General features: G+C 42.8%; 1 protein-coding gene across 2 annotated transcripts in view; it reads left to right on the top strand.

Annotated features, from left to right (window-relative positions):
- Window positions 1-16,513, top strand: part of SUSD6 (sushi domain containing 6) — an 88,419-nt gene that overhangs the window by 20,854 nt on the left and 51,052 nt on the right. The window contains exon 2 of one of the 2 annotated variants that reach the window (XM_023526845.1): window positions 25-126. The exons of the other annotated variant lie outside the window; for it this stretch is intronic. The gene's annotated coding sequence lies outside the window, so the exon portion shown is untranslated. The remainder of the gene's footprint in view (window positions 1-24; window positions 127-16,513) is intronic. 2 annotated transcript variants of the gene reach the window in all.

Here is a 16,513-nt window from a genome sequence, read left to right as displayed (position 1 = left end):
TTGTAAGTTCTTTCTGTCTTGCAGGAAGAAACTCACTAATTCACTTTACATGTGAAGGTCAAGTAGAGGAGGAAGCAGCCCTGCCGTGTAGAGAAATCATCTGCCCAAAGGTTACACTTTAAAGAGGTACTTTGAATGAAGTCGTGTGTTGCTTCTTTTGAGAAGGCTTTTTACTATGGTACAGTGGTTCCTCTGGAACTCATAGCAAGATTCTGTTTTATCCTCTCCTGTATTTACAGCTGCTTTTTTGGCAGGGGAGCATTCATCTGTTTTAAAAAGTAGAGAGAGGACACAAGACGTTCTCTCAAACAGTGAGGTTGGGAAATCAGAACTGCATTTTCCTTCCAGGAGGGCAAGTTCTAAAGAGTTGTTGTTTGGGTGGAAGAAAAGGAAGTCAGGCTACAGTGACCTCCCCCTACCCCAACCCCCCTAACTCCTAGTTGAACGCACACACACAGACACACACCCTCCACCCAGAGAGGTTCCTCATAACAGATATGAAGATGTTTAGGACACAGGGTGCTCATTATGGTCCCATTGTTATACTAGACCAAACATTGCTTTTCAGCCCCCGAGTCAGTCAGTTTTTCTGGAAGGCCACTTTCTTGCCCTGAGTATCCATGAGCTGGTGTTGGCCCTAAAGGCCACAACCAGCCTGTGGCAATTGCACTGGAATGTGGGGTCAGAGGCATCATCTGAGAGCATTTTGGACAGGAAGGATTTCTCATCATTAAGATGTTTTCATCATACCAGTGCTTCAAGGCCTTGGAGCTGAGGTTTGCCAGGCAGGTTCTACATGAATCTGTGCCTCTTTCCGCACAGTTTTAACCAGCTAGCTGGTTGTTGACGTGCATCTTTGTTTTGTTATAGGAAGAGGAGGAATTCTGCTTCGCAGTTGAGTGACTGTGCCTGCTATTCAGATTCTATAAAAGGGCTACACTTGGAAAGCTAATGAGCACTTTCTTCCACTTTGCACACATTCTGATCCACAGTGGGTGTCAGGCTGGAGGCTGGGGGATATTGAGGTGACAGTAAGGGCAGCTGTGCCCTGAAGCTCCGAGGGCTTGGCTTCTTGGCTGATGGCCCATCCCGCAAAGCTGGGCCACAGGGAGACCTTTAGCTTCCCTGAAATGACTGCTTCTCCCAACTAGATTAGTGTGACCAGCCGGGGGGCGGGCGGGGTGGGCTTCCTGGGGAAGAGGGTGGGGGAGTCTTAATTAAGCCTGCCTGGTTTGGCAGTAGCTCAGACTTACCTTCTGTTTCTGTGTTGGCCAATAGTTTCCTTCGGCTTTCAGAATGACCCGTCTTTGTTTCCAAGGGGGACCCATTTTTGCTAAGCGCAGAGGGGCGCGCGCACACATGTGCACACATAGGAGGAATACAACTGGCCTTGAGTACTTGCTGTTTTTGCCTTCAGCCTCCTTTCCAGAAGAGGCAGGTGGCCCCTCTTGTTTTTTCATGAGCTGCTTCTGCCACGTTGGAGTTCCTGGAGATTAATGCTGCTGGACTTCCTCATCTGACACAGGCCTGGTAATGAGCCATTCCTTGGGATGGAGTACAGTGGGGAACAGTGCTGCTGTGGCTGACACTGTCTGAGAGGGCTCAGTGGTCAGATTCTGATTGGGAGATATTTGATGGAACTTTGCTTAGTGAAAAATTAGGAGAGCTGAGCTCTGGTTTAGCCACTAACAAGCCCTGTGTCCCTGGGCAGGTCATGGTTTGTCTCTGGGCCTCAGTTCCCCTCTTAAAATGGAAAGACTAGACTTTACAAGGTCAAAGTTTCTTTAGGCAGTAATGTGTTATGATCTCAAGACAAACCCATGAGTCCGCTCCTGATGAGGTGACCAAAGTCAGCAAAGGCCGGGACAGAACAACTTGCAGTTCCCAGTTTTGTCTATAGGCTTTTGCATGTGCTTTTCCCTGTTCATGGAATGCCTACCTTCCCTTTACCCACCTCTTTCTGCTTTCCTGGCTAACATCTTTCTAAAGTCAGTGTCAGCATAGACTGCCGTTTGCCCCATACTAGTAGGAGAGCCCCTTCTCACAAAGCATATTGCCTTGTGCTCTGCAGCGCTTACTCTCTTGAACTGTCTGTTGCCTTATTCTTCTTGACCTCATTGTGAGGACAGAGACTCTGCTATCACCTCTGTATCCTCATCTGGCTGGTGCGGATCCTAGAATGTGATATATATACAGTAAATGTTGCATGATTAAATGACCCCTCTTAGGCCAAGAAGTCCCAGTGCACTCTGGGAGCTGTTCTAGGTCTTCCCCAATCCCTACCTCACCAGCTCTCTGAGGACCTGTGTGTGAGTGCTGGAGAACCTTGAATAGTGCTGAGAATTGTTTTGAAGGTTCTCATTCTTGCGAAGCATTGGGTGATGTTGCCACCCTGCCCTAGGTACTCTTTCAAGGTGTTGCTTCCACCTGGGATGAGCCCCGGACTTTACACTGCTCCTCACCATCTCCAGTACTGGGGGAAGGGCCGGCAGGCACAAGCAGATTGCTGTCTCTGCCACCTGCCTGGGGCTGGGCCATCTGTTGCTTGCGGCAGTGGGTGGGGTGAAGGGTGAACAGCAACCTAATCTCCTTCACTGCTCTGACTACTTGGTAGAATCCAGCTCCCCGCCCCCCCCACGCCCCCGCCTCCCCACTCTGCTCTCTCTTCCAGGCCTCTGTTATGCTACCCTTCATCAAGATATTGTTTTTGTTCTAGCTGCTGCCCCTCACCACTCTGCTAGGAGAATCCTTGCTGCGTTTTTGTTTACTCTGTGAGTGTGCTTTGCCCTTTAGTCTATGCCCCCAAGAATCTTTATGTAATATAAGACGCAGCAGAAAAAAAAAAAAAAACCTTTAGAAATGAAACTTTGGACCCCTGTTGGTCTCTGTTCAGATGCAAATGATGAGTCTCTTCCCATCAGAGCTTGTACCTTTGGGTTCACCACCCCCTTTTCCATCCCTCCTCCTGAGGAATCTTTGGACTACAGGAGTGGGCCGAATCACTCAGGTGGAAAAGCTTGTGTTTCAAGCCTTGCCTCTTTCTGGCCTTGTTTGGATATAGGAAAGAAGCAAGGAGAAAGTAACCTATCCCCATCACTCTTGATGACTCTGGGTTTGGAGGTTCTGAACTGGTTGGTGTTTCTCTCTCTCTCTCTCTCTGCACACATAAAACTGTGAAAGGAGGTGGGATCGGGAGAATGCAGACAGTCTTTTTGTCATTTTTACCAAGTGAAGAGGTGACAAAGCAGGGAATAGAAGGGCAGCATACGCTAAACCAACTCTTCTCAAACGAGCATATGAATCATTGGCACTCTTATTAAAATGCAGATTCCGAATCAATAGATCAAGGATGAAGGCGAGATTCAGAGTTTCTAATAAGCTCCCAAATGATGCCAGTGCTGCTGTTCCATAGCCTATATGTTATATAGCAAGGCCCTAGCTTTCCTCCTCCTCTTCTTCACACTGATTAAAAAGATTGACCTGGAGAAGGCAGGAGGGAGGCTAGTGAGGACATTTATATTTTAAATCTCAGAGCCTAGGCTGGCCTTTCACAAAGTGTTTACAGAGCCCTTACCTGGTTCTTCGTGCCTGAACTGGCTTCCCTGGAGCTTCCCTTGGCCCAATTTGGTTTCCACAGTGTAAGAACCTCTGTCCTTCAGAGGGTGGATGTGCATACTCACAACAAGACTGGATACTTTCCCTTTCTCTTTGGCTCATTGTAAGTAGATAAGGTCAAACCCAGCATTTCAAATAGAATTTCAGAGCTGGGAGAACTCTTAAGTCATCTTTCTCAACCCTTCTCTTTTACTTAGGAAGAAATGGGCCCAGAAAAGTTTTGTGATACGTTTAGAATCAAAACAGCTGGTAGCAGAGCTGGGATTAAAAGCCAGATATCTGAACCCCTAAGCTCCTCTCTCTCTGTTAGCGTCAACAGGAAAATCAAATTGTTTCGACGACAGGAGGTTGGACAAGAGGCCTTCCAGTAGTGTGAAGGAATTCTGCACTATGCACAACTGAAGTATATCTGCTGGCATTTACTGCTGCAGCTCAGCATTTATTCATGTAGGCCAGGGTTCCCAACTGTAGCACTGTCGAAATTTTGGGCCAAATAATTATTATGGGGGATTGTCCTGTGTATCATAGACTGTTTAGCAGCATCCCTGGCCTCTACCCACTAGATCTCAGGAGCATCCCCCACCTCCAAGTTATGACAATCAAAAATGCCTCCAGATGTTGTCAGATATCTTGGGAGGATGTGTAAAATTGTCCCCAGTTAAGAACCACCAGTTAGGCAATAAGTAATTTGGGGCAGAGGGTCCTTCTTGCACACTTAAACTAGGGTTTTTTAAGTACGTGTTAGTCTCAGGGTTAAAACGAAAATATAAAACATATGAGGCTTTGGCCTTCCTGGGACCTTACAGTTTAATTTACAGTTTAGTGGGGAGACGAGACCAACAAATACATGGAAAAGATCAATTGCCATCTTCAGTTACCCTCCAGGATGTAGAGTCCCAGGCTGAACTCTGAAGAATGGGGCGCCAGCCCAGGGTACTTAATGAAGAGGAGATTTTGCTGCCCTGGGCTGGATTGTATAGCTAAGACTTGAGTAACTCTTATTTGTATCTTGAGTTATCCTTACCAGCCCTTCTCAAGGAGCATTCTTCCATTCTGAAAAACATTTCATCTGAATCTGTAGAGGTCAGACACATAAACCAGCAGATGTATAAATTTGAAGGGAAGGAGGCCTATTTACACCTGATGCTGGTAAGGCTGACTCATTCCTTAATGAGATTTACTTTTTATTTCTAACTTTATTTTCTTCTGCTTTAGGATGAACCCTCTGATAGACCTTTCTTGTCTCTTTTCCACTGTATTAAGCAATGTTGCCTCAAGGCTATATAAGAGCTACAGTCTGTAATGTTCTGAGTACAGAGGTATAAAACATGGGTAAACGCCTATTTTGTGAGCCTAAGAAAGGGTTTTTACCCTTTTTTACTCTTCATAGGCTATTGTGCTTACAAATGTCAAGGCCACTGAGACCATCATCTTGCGCTCTCAGCACAAGATGAGAAAGAGCACAAAAAGGATTAGTGATGGACACTTCACAGGGCTTATCAACTTTGCTTTAAACAGTGTCACACTGATTTTTTTTTTTTCAATACTTTAAACATGATACTGTGTTGCTTCCTGGATTGCATTTTTATTACTAATTTTCAGCGTTTTGATTATGTACCTTATGTTTTCTTTTTGTGCTTCTCTTGGGGGGGGGTTGATGAGCTTCTTGGATCTGCAGGTTTATAGTTTTTATCAAATTTGGAAATTTTCCAGACATTATTTCTTAAAAAATATTTTTTATGACTACCTATCCCCTGTCCATTATATATATGTTAGGCTGCTTAACATTATCCCACACTGGCTGATGTTCTTTGTGTGTCATTTTGGATAGTTTTTATTGCTATGTTTTTAAGTTCATTAATTTTTTTCCTCTACAGGGTCTAATCTGTTAATCTCATCCCATGTATTTTTCATTTCAGATATTTGTATCTTTCCTTCTAGAAGTTCAATTTGGGTCTCTTTCGTGTCTTCCATTTCTTTCTTCATCATACTCATGCCTTCTTTCTTGAACACATGGAGTATATTTATAATAGATTTTAATATCTTTGTCTAATTCTATCATTTGTATCATTTTATGGCCTGTTTCTGCTGTTTTATTTTTCTCTAGTTATGGTTATTTTTTCTGCCTCTTTGCATGCCTGTTAATTTTTTATTTGAAGGTAGACAGTGAGTTTTATGTTGCTGGGTGCTGGAACTTTTGTGTATTTCTTTAAATATTTTTGGGCTTTGTTCTCAGAAGCAATTCAGTTACTTGGGATTGGTTTGATCCTTTCAAGTCTTGCTTTGCAGTTTTGTTAGGACAGGTCCAGAACAGCCTTTAGTCCAAGGCTAGCATGGTTGCACTACTGAGGCTAAACCCTTCTGAAGAGTCCATCGATGTCTTGTGTATTAGGAGATTTTTTTCTACTTCAGCCAGTGGGGAATATGGCTCTCTGTGAGTCCTGGATTTTATGCTGCCTACTGTTTTCCATTGGTTCTTTCTCCACCTTGCTAGTTTTCTCACACACGCACAGATCAGTACTCAGCTAAAGACTCAGGAGGATCCCTCTACAAATCTGGAGCGTTTTCCTTTTGCAGCTACCTCCTTTCAATTACTTTGTCCTGCAAATTCTAGCCACCTTGGCTGCCCTAAATCCCCAACTCTCTCTTCAATTCAGCAAGATTATTTAAGTCTTTCATGTCTCTTCTCCCTACTCTGTAGCCTGGAAACTCTTTAGGGAGTTAGCTGGGGGCACTGGTAGGGCTCACTGTCCTGTTCTATTGTCAGATGTCTGAAAATCATTATTACATGTATTATAGCTGGCTTTCTAGTTGTTTAAAAAAAGAGAATAAATCTAGTCCCTGTTATTCCATCATGACTAGAGGTAAAAGTCCCTCAAACCATCACCTCAGACCAATTTTTAACCTTGGATGCCTTTTTTTCTCCTGTGTTCACTTGTTGAAAATGGATTCATTGAGACAGATTTCGTTATCGTGGCATGAACATACACATACACACTTTGAGCCTCCTTCCTGTACCTTCTGACCATGTTCCCATCTAACTTGGGCGACTCATTGTACAATTAGGCACAATTGATGAGCAAGTAGCAGGTGCTCAGCTGCTTTTCCATGAATTAGGCCCAAACAGCCCTGTGGGGGAAGGAGCATTAATACTCTATGTGCAGTGACCCTCCCATCTTACCTAGTCTTACTCTGTGTCGGATACTGTACTAAACTCTTTAAAAATGTGTGAATCATGGACACTTCGCCATTCTATGAAATAGGTATTGTTACCCCAGTTTTATATGTGACAAAACGGAGGCTCGCAGCAGTAAAGCAGTACATCTAGGGCCCGTAAGAAGCAATAAGCAGAATCAGGATTTGAACTCCATTATGTGTGATTCTTAAAACCCACATTAATTGATCCGGTCATTAACTGTTTAATTTCTCTCTTCTGGGCTCCAGCCTACTTTTCTGTTTTGTCTTTGACAGTGGCTACATATCATCCATGTGTTTTCATTTTCTGCCTCATATTGTAGTTACTTGCATATGTGTCTTATCTCTTCAAGTTGACTGTAAACTCTTTAAGGGCATGTGCTTTCCCCTATCTTTGTACCTTTCCCGGATTCTGGTATATGTAGGTGCTCAATATATGTATTAAATTAAGTCAGTAAGTTCTTTAAGAAAGATACGTATTGAGTCCAGATGCCTTGTCTGGAGGAAAATATCAGATTCTCTAGTGAATTAATGATGTTTCTTTCTCATTTTCTGTGTTTATTATATCCTTCTTAACAACTTCCAGGATGTTACCTGGACTTTATGAAGTTCTTCATTTGGTATCTCTGCCTGAACTTTGACTAATTTGAGATTACTTTTGTAATCTCTATTTGGCAATTTAAGGGAATATCTCTTGTTGTTAATTATTCAGATTCCTTTCTTCTAGGGTCCTTATTTGGACCCCCACATGGAGAGAACTGGAAGTGTGATGAAGTTAGAACTGAATCATATAGACCTTGGTGGAGGGACAGTTAGAGGGTTACATAAGGGCATAAGTGGTGGCAGGGGCATGGGACTAATCTAAGAAGAAGGAATGGTGAGCAGGTTCCTGCTTCTCGTTTTTGCTTGGGGCTTCACTGTTCAACTTTGACAGCTTACAGGAAGTTGGGTAATTTGTGAGTAAGAGAACAGGAAGAGTTATCGTTTGGTTATAAATTAGGAGGCTTCTTAGAACAAGATGGAGAACATTTGGAGCCCAAAGACTGTATCTTGTTTGGCTTAAGTGCATACCTTGTTGGGACTGTTAATCTTCAGTAAATGGAGGTAAAGAACATACAAGAATCCTGAACCTGAACCAGAACCTCAGGGAAAAGTACTCAGGTGACATTTGAGTAGGAAGGAGGGAAATGGCAGATACTGGGACCATATTTATGGAGAACCTTAAGGCCTGAGAGACACTAGGAAAGGTCACCACCTCTCTGGCCCTGTCACTAGGTTGACTGTTTCTTCTCACTCAGGAAGCCTGCAGAAGAGGTAGCAGTTTCAGGGGAGGGGTGGCAGGGTGGAGAGGCTTTTTTGTTGAACACTAAGGAAGCAGGCAACTCTTTAATATTCATCCCCTCAGCTTCTCCCTAGCTTTAGTTAATCATTGCCTGTGGAAGTGTCAAGTCAGAGGGACTCTCCATGTGGTGTCTCTGAGCTATCTGGGCAGTCCAGGAAACCTTAACTCAAATCCTTGGGTTAAGTGAGAAGGTACAATTTATAAGATACAAATTTCCCCTATCCATCATCCATTCTTTTTTCTCCCGTCTTTTCCGACTCCCCTCCCACCACCAAATAGTTTGCCCTTATTGTTTCCACTTTCTCATGTTGAATTCATGTTAAAGTCAATATGATCTGCCCTGACCATTTGATGAAACTATTCTTGATGAGGTCACTAGTGATCTCCTGGATCCATTGGGTGTTTTTCAGTCTTCATCTTACAGGACCTTTGCTGCATCTGCCAACTCCCCCTCACATCTTCCTTGAATCCATGTGCCTCCCTTGACGTCTGTGATGCACACCTAGTTTCCTTGTACTTTGTGGAGTGTCTTGCATGGGCTCTCCTCTGATGTGCCTCTTTAAAGAGTTAGCGTTCTCCCCAGGGTTTTGTCCTTGATTCTCTCCTCTTCTTACACAACTCTCTTTCTTAGGTGAATGCATCTATTTTGCATGGTTTCAACGAGCAGGCTTATAACTCCAGGCCTGTATCTCAAGCTCAGAGTGCTCTGCTGAATTTCATTCTCATTTCTGATTTGCCTGCTAGACCTCTCTACGTGGATATCCTCGTACCTACAATTCAGCATACCCAAGAATAACCCAAACTAAATTTATGACATTCTTCAAAATCTGCTTGTCTACCTTTGTTCTTTTACTCCTATGGGGGCTTCTATCATTCACACAGTTACTTAGGCCAGAAACCTAGGCATCAATCTTTATTGTTCGCACTCATTCCATCCTGTTAGTTTTTGTCATCTTCTACAGCATTTGGCACATCATGGACATGGAATAAATGAATAAATGAAAACGTTTATTGATTTAATCTTAATTTAATTACAGTTTAGCACTTTGGTGTTGATAAAGCTGAAAGCCTGGTTACAGTCTAACTTTTGATTTTTGGCCACATTCAAATTATATTAAGGAGAAGGCACTTTTTAAAATTTAAAACAGGATATTTTGTGGAAGGATTAGACATCATTAGAAATGAGTGGATTGGCTGCTGTGCTATCTTTTAGGGCTGCTCTGAGGAGCTGCTGACTGTTATAGATGAAGTGGATGAAGTCAGATTGTGCTGGCCCAGGAGGGTGTTGTCCTTGGTGCTCATGGGAGTAGAGACAATGTGTTGTGGGTGAACTTGCCACATGCTACCAGTTTAATTCAAGGAACAGGTTAAGACTTTTCCATTGGGAAGGGTAATAAGCCCCCTTTTACTCACTGATGGATTTCCTAATTGTACCCTAGTGTTTCTAACAAATGCTGAGTACGTATTTGTAACTGTCATGCTTTGCAGGTTTATCTCCCTTCCTTTCCATCCATCCTTCTAAATGAAAAAGAAAGAAAAGAAAAGGAGAAAGTGACTTAATCATAGGATTTTGGAGCCAGAAAAACTTTTCAAGTAGCGGTCATCTAGCTCAGTCCTTACATTTTCAGACGATCATGAAGATCATGATAATAATGATTGATGGTGATAATAACTATAATACCTACCAGTTTTGATGCCTCACTAAGTGCCAGGTACTACATTAAGTGCTTTACACGCATTTCTCCATAGAATACTTACAATAGCCCTATGAGGTACCTATTATTAGTGCTGTTTTAGAGAGAAAGAAACAGGTTCCAGAAAGACTGGATAACTACACTGGGGTTAAAAGTATGCTGAAGCACAAGTATTGTGCAGAAGTAAAGCATCTTGCTTGCTCAAGGTCATGTTTTCCAGTTAGAGGGAGAGCATCTGTAAAATCCAACTCTCCTAACCTTGAATTCAGTGAGCATATATTTTTGTTTTGACATGAGAATTCATTCTCTGTAGTCATTTTTGTCTCCTTTCTTACTCAACCGCTTTTTATTTCAGTGACATTGAATGAAGTAGAGGAAAGGGTGGTTTAGAGTTGAGGTTTTTGGTGAAGTTTTAAAGTTTATTTTTAAATAGGCAGCCTTCCCAGGCTGACTGGGAATGTAGCAGAAGGCCTGAGAACCAGGAAGTGACACAGACCTGTTTATACCATTCCACTTGGAAGCCTTTGGAAAGCGATCCACAGAGATGGTAAAAAGTAAACATAACTCCATCAGCTAGTTAGAGGCAGAACTTTTCTTTCTTGGGCTTGCTATTTTTGACCTGGGGAAAGTGTTTCGTGCACAGCTATGGGTACTTTGAAAACCAAAATCTACACTTAAACAGCCTCTTGAGTAAACACACACACACACCCCCACACATTTATTTCTTGTTACCAGACAGCAGCATTGAGTGAGTCTTGCAGATAAAACTATCACTTTTTTCTCTCTCTTTGCCATACTTTTTGTGAATTGTTCTTCCATTTCCTTTTCTTTCTTTGTGATTAGTGCTGTGCATGCAAAACTGTCCTGAGAGCTCACTAACTGTGTGCATTATCTTCAAGGTCCAGCTCAAAGCTTTCTCTTTTCACCTTTCCCCTACTCCTAGTCTGAAGTCTTTGTTCCTATCTTCTCTGTGTTCTCATGGTACTTTTTAAAAACTTTTTTATTGGGCCCTAGTAACAATTTCACAGTGTCATGCAGATAAACATATAATTCTTCTTACATAGATTGTGAATTCCTTGAGTAAGAACTATACTCGCCCCACTTCATCTCTGATCACCGAAGCATTGTACTGAAGACAGCCAGTAAATATTTGCTGAATTGCAGTATAGTCACTGCAAACACAGAGCCCTTAAAAGTCAGATTTAGCAAATCAGCTTTCCAGACTTTATTTGCCAAGTGGGTATTGAAGCCTGCTTCACTCAGTTCTGTTGAGAACTAAGCAGAGGGATGTGATGACACATAGATGTATCTCTAGGGTCTACGGACCAATTTAGCTACTTCTGCCAAGCATCTGTTTTGCTACCTGGCTAAAACTTCAAGATTTATACACCCTTTTACCTTCCTGTTTTATACCTGCTGCTACTTTGCCATCTCGTATTGCCTACACAAATTATGTCTTTTGGATTTATCTTTTTTCCACTTGATGTACAAGTAAATGCTGAGCATCTCAGGGCACGGAAAGAGGCAGAATTGGTGGTTTCTGAAGGAATTTACTGCCTGTAGTAAATGCAGCTTACCACAGTTAAGTAACTATGAGTGGACCATGGGGAGGGATATGATTGGTTGCCCCGTTTGTGGTCCAGGCAGTAATGCTAAGGGTTCAGAAGAGCCTTCCATGCTTGTGGGCTGAATTGATGAGTTTTCCCAGCAAAGAGGCAACTAAGCTTGACCTTGTATTGGAAAACAAAAGAGCACAGAGCCCTTTGCAATAGGAAGTCAGGAGGAGGAGAGACTTCTAGGCCTCTTAGATTCCATTTATCTATAAAATGAGGGTAACAACAGCTATTTAATGAGATAATGAGTGTGAGATAATGAGTGTTACATACATATGCATATATATGTAACACACATGTAAGCTCCATCCTCTAATCCTTTCCTGAAACATATTTAGACTAGGAGACTTCCTAGGACCCCTTAGACACAAATATTACTTTAGTGTAGACATACATAATTATTTAAGTTGGGGGGAGGGATTGCTAGGTTCCTTGAAATTATTTTTAGAACTTCATGGGAGAGAACTTTGGAAGTCATTTGTTTAACCTATTGGCTATTCTTTCCTATTCTAAACTAACTTTGTGTTTTGAGTCTAGTCTCAGGGCATATATTTCCAGTCCAGCTGAAACAGTGTTGTTTGGGAATCTATTGGAGGCTCAGTCACAGCCTGTTGGAGCAGGAAGGGGCCTTAGCCAACACTAACTCGAATGCCTGCTGTTCCAGACACAGTCCTGCGTCCTTTATGTTTATCTCATTTCCACCTAACAACAACACAATGAGGGGGGTATTGTTTATTCATTTTATAGACGGGAACTGAAACTAATTTGTCCTAGACCACCAGGCTAATAATATCCAAGCGGACCAGAGATTCTGGTCTAGTTTGCATCATCTTTCCACGATCCCAGCTTCCCTGAGAGATATTTAGTTGAACTATTCCATTTTGCTGATGAGGAAACAGGCATAGGGATGTGAAGTGAGTTGTCCTAGTTCAGCTCATCCCTTGTTGCTGAAGCTGGGACTATAGAAGTGGTTTCCTGCCTTCAGGGTCAGAAATTTATGGCCTAAGTAAGCCAAGTTCCTGCTCACAGGCATTCTGCCTTCTCTCTCTTTTTCTGTCCTGTCTTGAGTCTATCTTGTTTTGTTCTCTTCAGTCCTTCTCTCTTGCATCTTTTCTCTTTTTCTTGGCTGCTACAGCTCTGCAGTAATCCTTGTATGTGTAGAGGTTGGGGTTTTTTTGTTGTTGTTGTTAGATGTTCGTTATTTTTGGAAAGCACTTTAGGAACACTGTGTACGGATGGCCTATACAAATGTGCTGATGGATTGATTAAGCTCTAAATGGGAAAGTGGAGTTTTCTGAGTTTGCTGCAGTGCAGAGGGAGGTAGATGCTTGGATAGGTCTTGAGAGATATAGGAGGAAAGGACTGCTTGTGCAGAACAAAGAGGCAGGATTTCATATTTCTTCCTTCCAGTCAGAACTTTTATTGACTTTTGTTTTTGGAGGAAATACTTATGGGCCCCTCCTATTCCCTAGAAGACATTCCAGATTTCTCAGAACTGAAAGGGCATTTGGGGATCATCCAGGCTCACACCCCTGAGGACCAAAAAGAATGATTGACTTGCCTGAGGCTAATCCACTGTGGATTGGAGCTGGGATTTAGGGCTCCCTCCCGCATTCAGGTCCATGCTTCAGTCATCTTGCTGTTAGGTTCTAGAAGAGAGATGTTGGAGACTGTTCAAGAGAAGGCTTAGGGATGGGTTGGTAGTGTGTCTGTTGGTGTTCCTGCTGTGTGAAGCCTGAGGAATAGCGTAGCAGGAAAGTGACAACCAGAAGATGTGGTGAGTAGTTCTAGGGGCACGACAAGGATACAAGGAATATCAGAGAAATTCAGAGGAACCTCCAACACCCACCCTACCATGGCTTTGGTGGCATATGAGGAAAGCTGAGGATTATTCTTGTGATTTGTAGGAAGTGAATTTTAACAAGGGTTTGATGTTTGTCTTCTGGGCTTTGGAACTGGCATTTAAAAGGAAATGGATGAGGTAACTGTTCTGGCTCTCAATGGTCTCAAAAGTCCAATAGAAGACTCTGTGCCTATTGAATTGCTCAGATGTTAGTGGCACAAAAGAAAGAGGAAGATACAGAGGTTAGCAAGATTGGAAGGAGCCATTTATCCACAGGGAGAAAAATAAACTGACAGCATCTATAAGTAACAATTTCATCATTTTGGGGGAAGAGTCAGAGGCATGAAGATCTGATCAACATTTAGATATCTTTTGCTGCTGTGACCCAGCCATTTCAGGGTGAGTAAGAGTGAAGAGGGTACATTTTGAAGGGAAGAAAAAGAGAGGTAAGGAAGCATGTTAGTCACTTCTCTTACCACACCCTCAGGGGAACTTTGAACTTGACTTCTCATCACCAAGCGCTGTGGATTGGAGCTGGGATTTAGGACTTCTCATCACCAAGCGCTGAAGTATAATCAACTGGTTAAATTCTGTCCACACTTCAAGAACGGTTCATTGTCTTTCTCCATCGCGTGACAATGTCAGGGTCAGTGAAGATGGTAAATCAAAGGAATAAACTTTCTCATTCTAGATTCTACACCACCACCATCCCCTTTCTGTACTAGTTTGAGGCAAGAAAAGGATTTATATTGGTTTTACCTATCCAATTCCCTCTCCTAACTAATGGAAGATGGGCCATAGTTTAGGAAATAATTTATCCTGAAAATTACATGTAAACTAGGCTGACCTCACAGAACTGTAGAGAAACCCACCTAGCACCTGGGAGCCAAGCTTCACAGAGTCAGGACCCTTTTGTCTCCACAGAGGAGGGGTCACTAGAGTGTGACTCAACCCTTCCCCTCCAGCAGGACTATGACTTTCTCCACAGGGTAGACCCCAATGCAGTCAGGCATACGGCTTGAGGAAATCTGGACCCTGGGGGACAGGTTGCCCTTCCTATTTCATGGCTGGCCCCACCTGCTACTGCTGCCTCCTCAGGCTGTGCTCCATTTTTGAGGATGACTTCCAGGACACCTTTAATCTTAGCAGTCTCTTGGGTTAACCTGGAAGCATCTATGACAACAACAAGCAAGCAAACCATGAGAACTTTGGGCTCGTATTCCAGGTTCTCCTTAACACCATGAGCCTGCCTTGCTTGTCATCATCATTTTATGATGAACAGTTTCTCAGATAGTCCTATGCTATCTTGGCTTCTGGACTATGATTGTAAATAGAAGGACCTGAGATTTTCCAATTTACAGAGCAGTCCCTCTTATGTCACTTTGAGCCTCACTAGAGACTAATGAGATTCAGAGCAAGCAACAGCCCCAGTTTACAGATGAAGAAACATAGGCAGGGATGAGGTAAGTGGCTTCCTCAAGATCAGAGCCATGGCTTAAGAGCAGTGCTCTTCCTCTTGGAGGGTCACTGTGGACAGGAAATGAGTGTTCATGACATCACATTCAGCAGAGCACAGTCACCCAGCTTTTGGTATTCTGGGTTCACAGAGGTGGGATAGGCCGGACCCTGCCCTTAAGGGGCTGACAGTCTAGCTTATGGGGTCTCCCTTTACCACATTCTATTGGGGCAGCAGCACTAGTCCCAAGAAAGAAAATAAGGTGAATGAATGCAGGTTTTCCATGATGCCTCACCCTGGGTTTCAGAGGGGAAGCTGGCTGCTGGAGGGAGAGATGGCTTATGTAAAGAGAAGTTTGGATGCCATAGAGAATTCTGTGGCTCTGACAGACCATAGAGAGTTTTTTAGATGTGGACACGGAAGTCAGAGGATCTTCATGACCAGCCAGCTGGTTGGTGGCAGAGGTGGGACTAACTCGTAGCCCCTGGCCCTCTTCTCTCTCATCACTTCTAAGTTTAGATGTTATATGTCTTGTAAGGATGGGTGAGTGCAGGCTTTGAAAATGAAGCTTAGTTCCAGTTCCTCTTTAATCATAATTTTTAATTTTTTCTATTGTGGTAAAATACACATAAAATAAAATTGATCATCTTAACCATTTTTAAGTGTACAGAACAGTGGTCTTAAGTACATTTGAAATGTTATATGACAATCCATCTCCATAACTTTTTTCATCTTGCAAAACTGAAGCTCTGTACCCATTAAGCAATATAACTTCGCATTCCTCCCTCCTGACAACCACCATTTTATTTTCTGTCTCTACTTAATCATACGTTTTTTAAATTAGAGGAAGTTGTCACTCCTATACCAAAGGAACACTGAAGTGAAATGTATTCTTTTTTTCTTTTTTCTTTTTTTTTAAGTTTTCGTGTACATGTTTCTCTAGGGATAATGAAAACCTAGTCTTAATATGTTCTAAAGTGTTTTTCTTTTGACTTGATCTAAAGCCACAATTCAAGGACAGGACTGCCTGCCGGCCTGCCTGCCTGCCTTCTATCCATTTGTCCTTCTGTATTCAAAGCAGATCCTTTCTTAACTGATGAGATATATAGTGTGACCCTTTCTCCACAGCTGGATTCTCCCATTTTGGGCAATACTCTGAGGTTGTGGGGATTGGCTTTTCTCTGTATTATTTCTAAAGCACTGACCCTTGGCCCAGCTTTGCATGTAAACACTCCATTGACTGCCCTCTGTTCACCTTTTTTCTTGGCAAAGCCCTCATTTCTGTCACCTCATCTATTCTGTACTTGATCAGGTCTTAGGCTTCATGGTGGAATTGGTCCTTTAGCTGCTTGAGCAGTAAGGGAGGAGCCAGCTATTTCTTTAAAACAAAACAAAACAGGAGCTCATATGTGTGCATCTTTTTCCCAGTTCCATACTGTCTCCTCCCCATAGTATTCCTGAGTCTGGCAAACATTTGCTACCAGCCGTCAGGTGCCAGGCTCTGTGCTGGCTTTTGAAGATTCCAAGTTGACTAATTCACAGTTCCTGCCTTCAAGAAACTTTGAGTCTAGTAAGGTGAGACAGATAAACAAATAGATGTAATAACCTGTTAGAGGTGCAGTCAGATTAGGGTGTTAAAGGCACTTTGGGAGTGAGAAGGGGTTTTTTCCTACTGGAGGTGGGCATGGTGTGAAGCATCAGAAAATAATTCCTCCAAGAAATGACCCTCTGTTGAGCTCTGAAAGTAACTCTATT

This window comes from Pteropus vampyrus, unplaced genomic scaffold (assembly GCF_000151845.1).
Source record: "Pteropus vampyrus isolate Shadow unplaced genomic scaffold, Pvam_2.0 Scaffold15, whole genome shotgun sequence".
NCBI lineage: Eukaryota > Metazoa > Chordata > Mammalia > Chiroptera > Pteropodidae > Pteropus > Pteropus vampyrus.
This window is presented reverse-complemented; position numbering and strand designations above follow the sequence as displayed.